Here is an 11,620-nt window from a genome sequence, read left to right as displayed (position 1 = left end):
TGCGCACAGCCAAAGAGTTTCTTGAGATGATGGGTTTTTTTTACAAAAGGTTGTGCTCAGAAAAATCAGTATGATAGAAAAAACAAACAAAAACCCCCCAAAAATGCACAAAACCCCACAAACAAACAAACAAACAACCCCACTTATCAACATTCTCCATTATACGGAGAGCAGTTTCTATTTGCTTGATTTTATCATGTGTCCTGGCCACAGAAAGATAGGCATTGAAATCAAGTGGACTACCTGCGTTCATTGAATTCTGCCAATATTATGGTCAATGTTGCTAATTGCAATATTCCAGTTCTTGGTTCAGTTCTTTAATCCAGAAGAAAGATTTTAGGGCTGCTTGTACTGACCCCCTTGCAGGTGCTTTCAAATAAACTATGAACACGAAGTTGTATCTATTTCTTACCTCTTTCTTTTTTTGCAATTTTTAACCACAGCCACTTCAGCTTTTCCACTGAGGCTTTTGAACTCAACAAAATCATCCATGAACCATTTTCCCTACTACAGTAAGATGCATGTTTGGGCAAGTAGACTTCTCATCTGGGAAGCTGGACAATGATATAAACCAATGTACTACAAAACCAGACTAATTTTTCCACTTGTACAAAAAATTATGATTCTAGCACAAGTGTGCTTGAGTAAAAACATCAGGAGTGGTATCAGTGGTCAAATGAGACATCAAAATCACTTATTCCTCACACAGAACACTGGATTGAAGTGTAAACCAGGTCATGAGAACATATACCGTTTCTACTGATGTTTGCTTTATTAAGAAGCAACGGGCCACATCTACACAGAATCACAGAATGTCAGGGATTGGAAGGGACCTCAAAAGCTCATCCAGTCCAGTCCCCCTGCCGGAGTAGGAACACCCAGATGAGGTTCCACAGGAAGGTGTCCAGGCGGGTTTGAATGTCTGCAGAGAAGGAGACTCCACAACCTCCCTGGGCAGCCTGGGCCAGGCTCTGTCACCCTCACTGAGAAGAAATTTCTTCTCAAATTTAAGTGGAACCTCTTGTGTTCCAGTTTGAACCCATTGCCCCTTGTCCTATCATTGGTTGTCACAGAGAAGAGCCTGGCTTCATCCTCCTGACACTCACCCTTTATATATCTGTAAACATTAATGAGGTCACCCCTCAGCCTCCTCTTCTCCAAACTAAAGAGCCCCAGCTCCCTCAGCCTTTCCTCATAAGGGAGATGCTCCACTCCATTCAGCATCTTTGTTGCTGCACATGTACAGCCGTGCGGATTTTAAATGGGAGTGAAGCTTCATATGAAAATGCTCATTATAATCACAGCCTCAAACACGTGCTGCCAGAAACCTTTAGTAAACACACTCAGCCCCTCGCCTTCTTGCTCCAAACTCAGACCCTCCATGATATGTATCTCCTACATTTAGCTCACATTTTTTTTCCCTATTAATTTGTGACTCCTGTGCATGCCTTACAGCTGGCCAAAATATTTTCTACCCAGTCACAGACTACATCGCTGCTCAAAAGGATGAAATCAATGCCGAGCCCTTGGAGAAGGCAGCAACCTGCATGGCTGTTAAAGAAGGTTGCAGTGGGCTCCAACTGCTCAGGAAAGAAAAACAAATAACTCCTCATGAGCATAAATAAGGCGCATTCAAATGTGTTTAATTTTGTGTGCCTGTCTGAAAATCTGTCTCGTCATTCTTCGTTCTGTTTCTCATTCCGAGGGTCACTGGTGCCTGAAAGCACTGATACACCAAGGAAGCCCGTTCCTCGTGGGAGCGCGACTCTGCTCCACACAGGCATCTTCCCTTCTGTCACTTGGCATAATTCAGTGTGTGACTTGAAAATTCAAAACATAAACAAGAGAGAGGAACCAGGGCCAATAGCATTGCGAGCAGAACTCTAAAACCTTGAAATGAAAAATACCTCTCCTCTACAAATTCTCCATTCTTTTTAGCTTAACCAGAACTATTTCTTTGCAGCTCTTAACTTACGAGGAAATGGGGGCAAAAATACCATAGTCAAACATAAATGTATTAGACTGTAAAAACACACTGCTCAATGCCTGCACTGTGCAATACACGAATTTCTCTCCTCGTAATTCTCCTGTGAATTGCTTATTTCTTCTCACTTAATTTCTCAGCATCATTTTCTCCCATAACTTTGTCGTTCTTTAGCACCTTTTAAATATAGATATGAAATATAGAAGTATGTATTTAAATATATCTTTGTCCCTGCTGCTCTCATCTGTGTTACAAAAGTTAAAAACCTTCAGTGTATTTGAGCATCATTCTAAGGAGGAAAGAACTGTTCCCTATACTGTCCATCACTAGCTTCTCTCATTCCCATGTCCTGGGAAATACACAGTTGCTACAGCTTTGCGTGTTTTTCCTGAAAATTGATAAATTATATACCTGAGCTAAACAAATGGAAAATCCACCAAGAGCACAGACAGGCATATTTTGAAAGCTAAATTTGAGGTGTTACATTTCTTTTAGATCCCTGTTGAACCCACTGAGCGCTGACCCTCTCCCAGCATGGGGATGAACAGGAGCAGGCAGCAATGTTAAGGTGTCTCTGGAGTGGTTGCTGAAATAGAATAGTTTGGGTGTGAAGGGACCTTCCAAGCTCATCCAGTGCCACCCCTGCCATGAGCAGGGACATCTTCACCAGCTCAGGTTGCTCAGAGCCCCGTCCAGCCTGGCCTGGGATGTCTGCAGGGATGGGGCATCCACCACCTCTCTGGGCAACCTGGGCCAGGGTTTCACCACCCTTAGTGTCAAAAATGTCTTCCTCATGTCCAGCCTGAATCTCCCCTCTTCTAGCTTAAAACAATCACCCCTTGTCTTCTCATAACCTGATAATAATGATGAATCTTCTTTCTCCAGGTGAAGCACCTGGTTCTGCTCTGGAAGGTAAAAATGGGAAGTTTCTGCTTAGGGACAGAAAGTACCTGTGGAGATTCTTTAGTACCAGTTACGGCATCTTCCTCAGCCATCGCTTTGGTAATTGGAATCATAGAATCATTTTGGTTGGAAGAGACCCTTTAGATCAAGAGACCCTTAAGAGTCCAACGATTAACCTAAATCCAGCACTAAATTGCTCTTTTGGTACCCACCAAATCCCTCTGACATCCATTCAGAGCTTTTAACACTTTCACGACCTGCTGCTGTCAAGGCCACCAAGTGAACAGGGAAGCGGTTCCAAAAGCTCCTTGCTCCTTTGGCTCCTTCCTTTGTGCAGAGCAGCTCTTGCCCATGGTTTTATCATGGAAAGTACTCAAAAACTAAGACAAAGACACTAAACAAGTGCAACTCTTTTCAGTCACAGCATGGACCAAATCCACACAGTCCCGAAACAATCCCTTGTTGCTGATGGTGTAGAAAGAAGGTCAGGCTGGCACAGGCATCTTAAGGGAGATGGTTTCATCTTTTGAAGTGTTTGAAGTTCAAACATTTAATGCTTCAAATTAAGGAAAGCTGAGAATCTAAGGGAGCGTAGAGAACACAATGCCTTTAATAGACTTATTAAACTGAATTAACAAGAGGGACAATTTCTTAACTGGGGGGGAAGAGAAGGGACAAGAATTCAATGGAAGTTAATACTTCTGGCTAAAGAGTTAAAGGAATGATTGTCCTGCATTTTGTGGGTGAAATGAGTTTTCAGGAGAAAAAAGAAATATTTAGCAGTGTTTAAATGTGATGTTATAGTAAATAAGTAGTTGTCATTTCTTGTAAAGTAAATCCAGTGTTAATTTTAGTATTTCCATTGCCATGGTCCAGCAAGTTGCTAGAATGGCTCATTTTGGTGCCTGTGATTGTAACACACCTTATTTCTAATGAGTGATGTCAGCACCCAGGTGTGTTGATTATTGTAATAAAAGCCTATTATTACCAGATTTTCTTCCTACATGCAGTCATTAACTGAAGAGCAGAGTCTGTAGCACTCTCAGGCTGTTCAAGCAGGGAGATGCCGCCTCTTTCCAACCTCCTCTCTTCTTCCCCGTGGTTTTCTGCAGCACACAGGAGCGGTGAAGGACGACAGGGTCTTGTGGAGGAGAGGCCACAGTGTCGGGCTTGTGCTTCCTAGGGGATCATATTCAAATATAAGGTCCTGAAGTAGCACGTACCCCTCAGCACAGGGCAGACATCCAGTCTTTGGATGGCCAACACTCACCTGCGCTTTAGAGAGGCCATAAGCTTCCTATCGTTTTCATGTTACAGGGAAAATGATTCCAGAAAGGTTGAATTCTAGAATATACACATGTAAACCACAACGTGCTGGAAGGGAGACAGGGGTCACTTGTTTCTTCTCTACATTATGACCACTGCAAGGAAAATATTGATGAGTTTGGGCGCAGTCATCCCACCAAACCTGAATCCAGCAGTTCTCACAGGCATCTTGCAGTATTAGATGCTCACATTCTTGGCTGTTAATTGATTTTGCCACTAGTTCTAATTTATTCACAGAAGAATACATTACAATTTCTGTTCCAAAAGACATTTTAAATATGACTGAAGTCTGAATTTTATACATTTAACACTGGATATTTTTTAAATGTAATTAGATTTCAGTGGTATTCAAGCTCTATTATACATGGTACTTTAGTTCAAGTACCCTTAAGGTAGGGAAATGACAATTATTTGTAGAGTTCAGTCTGTTGTGTATATTTCTATGCTACTAACACAGGCTACGTTGCTATGCGCACATTTCAAGCCAACTAAGGATTTACAGCTTGCAGGTATGTGATGATATTGGCACTTACTCTTTGTTTCCTTATGGAGAAAGCAACAAATGTGAAAACTTCAATAAGAATGAAACAAGAGTAAAAGAAACATCAGGGAAGACATTGAAGTACATTTTTTTTACTCCAGATGTTTAGACAAAAGTCATGAACAAGTTGTCTAATTGAGCTAAGTTTAGATCTCAGTCAGGCTAAGTTAACTAAGGACAGGAAGAAATTGGGAAATCCTTAGTCCCAGATGAAAAACACATTAGGGAAGTTTATTTTACATGGTCAGTCTGCGAGTGTAAAATCCAGCCACAGATACCAGTACTGCACTTACAGAATGTCAAAAACTCCCTCAAAGCAACAGCATTGTTGTCACGATAAGCTGGTGTGAGGGGGGGTGTTTTGGTTTGGTTTCCTCGTTTGGTTGGTTGGTTTTTTGTGGTTTTGTTTTGCTTTGGTTCTGAGTTGTTTGTTGTTGGGGAGCGGGGAGGAGGTTGGTGGTTTTGTTTGTTTGTTTTAAATCAAAAGCACTTGTGTCCCACTGTGAGATCCGCCAGCTTGACCAACCCCATTTTATTTCTGGAAAGACTCATTATTTCATTTCCAGTGTCCCAGGACAAAGAGAACCCGTTTCAGTAAGCACATTTTGAAGCAGGATCATAGTGCCAGTGGTACAGTAACACCACCAGCTCCTTGTTTCACAGGCGAGTCTCCCACCACTCACCTTGCAAAGGGCCCCATCAAAACTGGCTCTGATGAAGGTGGCTGAAGCCCTTGGAATTTTACCAGCAGACTTTCGTCTCCTGATACACCCCCAAACACCCCAGAATATGATTTTGTTACAAAGCATTATAAACACAGAAGCACAGAATGTCAGGGACTGGAAGGGACCTCAAAAGCTCATCCAGTCCAATCCCCCCGCCGGAGCAGGAACACCCAGCTGAGGTTCCACAGGAAGGTGTCCAGGCGGGTTTGAATGTCTGCAGAGAAGGAGACTCCACAACCTCCCTGGGCAGCCTGGGCCAGGCTCTGCCACCCTCACTGAGAAGAAGTTTCTTCTCATATTTAAGTGGAACCTTTTGTGTTCCAGTTTGAACCCATTACCCCTTGTCCTATCATTGGTTGTCACTGAGAAGAGCCTGGCTCCATCCTCCTGACACTCACCCTTTACATATTTATAAACATTAATAAGGTCACCCCTCAGTCTCCCCTTCTCCAAGCTAAAGAGCCCCAGCTCCCTCAGCCTTTCCTCACACAGGAGATGCTCCACTCCCTTCATCATCTTTGTTGCCCTGCACTGGACTCTTTCCAGCAGTTCCCTGTCCTTCTGGAACTGAGGGGCCCAGAACTGGACACAATATTCCAGGTGTGGTCTCACCAGGGCAAAGTAGAGGGGCAGGAGAACCTCTCTGACCTACTGACCACCCACTTCTAATCCACCCCAAGGTACCATTGGCCCTCTTGGCCACAAGGGCACAGTGCTGGCTCATGGTCATCCTGCTGTCCACCAGGACGCCCAGGTCCCTTTCCCCTACGCTGCTCTCTAATAGGTCATTCCCCAACTTATACTGGAACCTGGGGTTGTTCCTACCCAGATGTAAGACTCTACACATGACTATAGTATAAATATCACAAAGCATTCAGAGCAGCGTTACACCAGGGGGGTTGTGCAATTTTCCACCTGAGAACCTCTCAAGAGGCGAGGTCTGCATTGGCGTGAGGAGGTTCCCCTGGGCTATTTAAGTATACAAGGGAGACAGGTGCAATATGCAACTTTGCTTCCAAGGCAAGATTTTTCAGAAGGTTTTAGGATTCGTTTCACATGTTTCAAAGCATTTGCAAAGCCTAAATATGTACTAAAATATATCTCCCACCTTCCCATGATGGAGGCTACGAGTGATCACAGCCACTTAAGACCTGCCCTGGTTTCTAAGCCTGACTTTAAATGGATTATCAGTGCCTTTAGTTGGTAAATACAACACTAAACTATTAGTATCTAAATAGACCCAGCAGGAAGGCTCATCTCCTTCCTATGTGTGCCCCACACTCACTGTTGATGCTCTTCCCTCTGGCTTTTTAAGGACAAAAGTACTTGTTGGAGCAAGTTCAGAGAAGAGCAATGAAGCTGGTAAGGAGTCTGGAGCACAAGTTTGATGAGGAGAAGCTGAGGGACCTGGGGCTGTTCAGCCTGGAGAAAAGAAGGCTGAGAGGAGACCTTATCGCTGCCTACAACTACCTGAAAGGAGGTTGGAGCATGGAGGGTGTTGGTCTCTGCTCCCAAGTAGCAAGTGATAGGACAGGAGGAAATGGACTCAAGTTGCACCAGAGGAAGTTCAGATTGGATAGTAGGAGAAATTTTTTCATGGAAATGGTTGTGAAGCACTGGAACAGGCTGCCCAGGGAAGTGGTGGAGTCACCATCCCTGGAGAGGTTTGGAAGATGCGTAGACGAGGTTCTTAGGGACATGGCTTAAAGGCGGACTTGGCAGTGCTAACAGTTGGACTCAATGATCTTAAAGGTCTCTTCCAACCAAAAAGATTCCATGATTCTAAATAAAAACCCAACAAGATTGCTTTAGTTTCAGCCATGGTAAAGAGCCTCCATTCAACTTTATCTCAGGTCTACTGCAATTAAATATTCTTTGCAACCTGTTGCAGCCCTGCATCAGTCACACAGGCAGGGCCATGTCTGCTGAGCTGCCTGGGGTTTAGATCAAGCAGATCCCACTTTGGGGTTCCCCAACTGTAAATTGCTGAACTGTGCAAAATAGGTGACTTGTGGCATTTGTGATGTGGGCTCAGAGGAGAGACAGCAGGACCAAGCTCTGCCATGTGTTACTGGGACAGTTTCTGCTCCAGCAACAAGACACGTGCACACAGGAGCAAAGTGTGAAGAGGCCTGAGGGTAGACCTTGGCAAAAATTCTTCCTTGGGGGAGAGAAGCTGAGCTAAGCACAAACATCAGCCCCGTGTCCCCTGTACCTGGCACAGCTGCCCGTGGGACTGGCACAAGCGGTTGCTTGTCCCTGCTCACCTTCCACCAGCACTTGTTAGCAGCTGAAACAAAGCTGGTTGAATAGAGCTGGCAGGAATCGTACCACCGCATTTGCTAAATGGATCTGTTAAAATATAAACGGAGATGACATCACAGGGCATCATCATGAAATACCGTGGGTGACAGCTGGTTCCCAAATAGCACCGTTTCCTCCTCCTCCATCCTGGTGCCTTTGACACTGCAGCCACCTTGCTGCTGCTCCTCTTCACATCTTGTCCGCAGTTATCTGCTTTTCCTTCTCTCTCTCCCAGTGGTTGCCCACTGGCTCCTTTGAAGGCTCCTCGTCACCCATCAGTCACCCACGGCACGGTGCTGCAGCCTCACACCCAGCAGAGCCGTCGCTCCGTCTCTGGCACATCTTTGGAGCTGTGCAATTTCTCCAAGTCTTTCTGCTTTAGGAAAATAGGACTCTGGAACTTTACTGTCCCCTTGCCGTGCTTACAGAAACCCTTGGGTTTGCAATTTAGCGTTGATGGAGCACAGGACAGGCCACACAGGTTACACCCGCCTTACTCCTGCCTTACTGATACACATCTAGTAGGAGCTCTTCTGACCTCTTTGACTTCCAAATGAATGCTTTCATGCTTTCTCCCCTGCTGCCACCCCTCACTCTTCCCAGAGGCTCTCAGGAAGCAACCACCAAACCATGACTTTGTTCTCATTCAAAAATTCTTTAAAACCTTGTGCACATTCCCCTCCCTGCCACCAGTGTCTAAAAAGCTTGGCAAAAATTGGCATGGAGCTGGGGAAAGGTCAGGGGTTTACAACTGTGACTGGGTGTTATCTCTTTACCCTACTGGTTTTGTTCATGTCTGGTTTATGCCCTCTGGTATATAGGGTGCATGCTCCTTGTCTCTCTGTCCTCTGGGGTTCTAGACTTCAACAGGGGCTCCAAAGCATTAAATTAAGTAAACAATCTCTGCAGGTAACATAATAAACCCCAGAAGAGGCCAAAGCAGCAGCAGCCCTGTGTCGTGCAGGAGAGAAGCAGGAATTCTCGGCTCTGGTCTGGTTCCGGCACAGATTTCTTACATGCAACTGTCTGTAAAATGAAAAACACAACATCCACTCCCTGACTGACTCATTTAAACTATAAACTCTGACAGGACAGTTCACTCTTTACCCGTACAGCACCACGTACAGGACATACAGAGCTATTGGTCTGCACAAAGAAGCCCTGGGCTCTGCTGGTGCCTCCAGCCACAATGAACTGAACAAGCAGGTAGAACACAGAGCAAGTAAATCAGTAGCACTCACTCAGGAGTTTCTTAGGGAAGATAAAGATAGATGCTGTTCTGTATCATTTTCTAAAAGCTGATATAATACATATAATGGTTTTCAAGACCTTGAAATGTATATAATGCTCTTGAAATGTATAATAATGAAACCATCTTGATGGAGCAGAATGGATATTATGTATTTGAAAAAGCTGCGCTTTTAGAAACCCAAATTCTGCTTGTGTTCCAAAGTTTAGAAGCTTTGATTTCACTCCTTGAGAATAACTGTCTAGCATCCCTTTAAAAATGAGCTGGTTTATTTTAGTTATACTGGAGATAATGGGGGGGAAGAAAGCTTAAATCCTGTCTAAAATCTGGGAAAAATCATCTTTGAATGACAGTTCTTCCAGCAGATTAGCAATAGTTTATTATTCCAAGTATATATTTAGACTATTCCACTTACACAGTTGCTTTAACATCAACCATATTAAAACCTTTCCGGTAGCTGATCACATTCCTCAGCGATTCCAAGCTCCTCCACGTGTTCCATTACACAAAGCACCATATTGGCAGGTGTGTGAACACACGAGGTCCCTTCGCGCATTTGGATAAGGTGGCTGCAACGCTCTGCACTTCCCACTCTTTTTTCAAGATACTGCATGAAAACCAGGAAGAAAAATGGTGCTTTTGGAGCACGAGCTCAAAAACATTCCTGCAGTTTGCGGAGTAAAAACATTTATTTTAAACCAGTACGTGTCCTGTTTCTCTGGTGCTGTCACTGTGCAGGACAGCTGGAAATCATCGTGGTAACCGTGGAGTTCAGCTTTGCCTAAAGAACGGGAATGGTCTGAGAATGAGAAAAGGCAGAGAACAAATACCTGGGGTTCTTAGAGAGAACTTTGGTAGCTCTTTCTCTTTTGTAGTAAGATGACCTGGGATTGCAGGGTACATTAAACCAATAAAAATAAATAAATATAAAATAAAATAAAAATAAAATAAAATAAAAATACAGGAAAAAGAAGGGAATGATGACACCAACACAGCAGTAACTGTTATTTCTAATTTCTGCTATAGGATAGTTACACACGCACGCTTTGTTCTCCGATACCTGGTATTTGAACTTGGCAGAACGCTCTGGTTTGCACCCACGTGAGCTGTCTGGAGCTGACCATGGCCTTTCTTCAAGGTTTTGTAGGAGGGTTCATGAACGTGGTACGCACGGAGACCTGCGATCGACAAGAAAAACCTGTGTTGTAGCTGAACTCGCCCAGCAGCGTGGAAAAAACGTTACAAACTTGAGGGTTTTTCTATTTTGCAAACAAAAGGAAGTTCATTTCCTCTGTTAGCTCACCGTGCAAAAACACGCCCGGAGCTCTTGAAATACCTTCACTTATTTCTGTATCTACCCAATTTATTTATAGAGCTATCTGGAAAACACTGGCTTTTCATTTATGAGATACTATGGAACTTTTCAAAATTGTTTCATAAACAAAGCTCTTTAAAAACACCCACACCTACAGAAATGTCAACTGTAATCAAGTCTCAGGACTTTTTTGTGTGTGTATTTGAGTATTGACAGGACAGTTAAAACTGCCATATTAATGCAATAACCAGGTAAACCTGCATGAGGTAACTTTACCATTTTAGTAAATATAGCCATCAGCAAATGTGTCTAATATATTAGACACCCCTGTAAGAAACCACAAATACTTCAGTTATTTTTCATTTTAAGACGTTGTGGGGGAATTCTAACAGTTTGCAAAATAAATGGGAGTAAACTCTTACATTAAATACAATAAACATGCAGGCTTAGAACATCCGGAACAAAAGAAAGGTGAAACATGAGTGTGCTGGGTGGCAGGTGAACACGTAAGGGAAGAGAAGCTCTCGCTGGCTGCACGTGTCACCGAGTGAGTTCATAGCCACCGAGGGTCACAGTTCCCTCACTGTCCAGGCACCCTGCAAAACAAACCCACACCAGCAACATTGAAATAACAACACAAATAAAAATCAATAAGGATTTGGGCTCATTTTAGCCAAGGCGTTTTAACCAAAAGTCACCATTTGTTCCTTGGCGTGTGGTGGGATGCCTGTGTGCTCCTGTTACATTCTTTAATTTCCTTCAGTTTTTCTACTATTGCAATAAATTCAATAAATTCAACCCAACTCTGAGAGTTGATTCCAACGATCATTTAATCTTCTTATTGCTCTAATGCCATATAGAGACAGAAGACTACACAAGATCTTCATGATTACCTTGTTAATGGGTCAAGATCTGGAGGTATTCCTTCTGATTCATGCACCATTGTATGTCTTCATTTAGCAGAATAAAATTATTCTAGAAAATGTTTATTTATTTCTAATATGCAGTAGGTTGTCTAGTATTGGCCTCAGCCAGACTGATTTTTGGGCTGTGAAGCAGAAATACCATCTTAGTTGATCCAAGACACCGTTGGCACCATGAGTATTGTCTCTGCAAGAATTGTAACGCACCATTTGAGATCTCCACGTATAAATAAGATTTCCCATCATCAATGTGTGTCATCCTCAATTACTTCCAAGACCCAGTGATCAGCTCACACACCACCCAGTACCCTCAGCAATTAATAAGCTGTGGCAGGAATAATTATACTTTA

The sequence above is a fragment of the Patagioenas fasciata genome, chromosome 5 (genome assembly GCF_037038585.1).
Source record: "Patagioenas fasciata isolate bPatFas1 chromosome 5, bPatFas1.hap1, whole genome shotgun sequence".
Classification (NCBI taxonomy): Eukaryota; Metazoa; Chordata; class Aves; order Columbiformes; family Columbidae; genus Patagioenas; species Patagioenas fasciata.
Note: the sequence above shows the minus strand (reverse complement) of the source record.